Here is a 723-nt window from a genome sequence, read left to right on the forward strand (position 1 = left end):
TACAGATTACAGATTACACACCCCAAAATGTAGTTTGTAATGTAATCCATTAAATTACTTAAAGTGAGTAATGTAATCTGAATTACTTTGGATTACTTGATATTGTCGTGTTTTTTAAAACTACATGAATGAACCAACCACATCCTGTAAATTCTTGTTTGTTTTCTTCAAATTGTCTGTTGAGTCCAAGTCTCCATGAACAGACTTTTGTTTTACTGTAGAGAAGAAAAGACGAGGATCTGAACATGAGAAGTTTTGTCTGATAAAAGAAAATAAAAATGCCCAGATTTTATTTAACCAGATTAAAAATATTATTGATAGAGAAATTATTTCTATATGAGACACTGCTGCTTTAAATTATGTCCACCTACTGTTAGTGTCATATTGTTTAGTCCTGGTTTAGTTCTGGTTTTAGTTCCTGGTTTAGGTTTTTTTAGACCTGGTTTTAGTCCCTGGTTTAGTTCTGGTTTTAGTCCTGGTTTAGTCCTGGTTTAGTCCTGGTTTAGTCCTGGTTTAGTAGTCCTGGTTTAGTCCTGGTTTAGTTCTGGTTTAGACCTGGTTTAGAGAGTCCTGGTTTAGTCCTGGTTTAGTCTGGTTTAGTCCTGGTTTAGACCTGGTTTAGTCCTGGTTTAGACCTGGTTTAGTCCCTGGTTTAGACCTGGTTTAGTCCTGGTTTAGTTTTAGTTCCTGGTTTAGTCCTGGTTTTAGTCCTGGTTTACCTGG

This window comes from Boleophthalmus pectinirostris, unplaced genomic scaffold (genome assembly GCF_026225935.1).
Source record: "Boleophthalmus pectinirostris isolate CB_2022bp ecotype Guang Dong unplaced genomic scaffold, ASM2622593v1 HiC_scaffold_14, whole genome shotgun sequence".
Taxonomy (NCBI): Eukaryota; Metazoa; Chordata; class Actinopteri; order Gobiiformes; family Gobiidae; genus Boleophthalmus; species Boleophthalmus pectinirostris.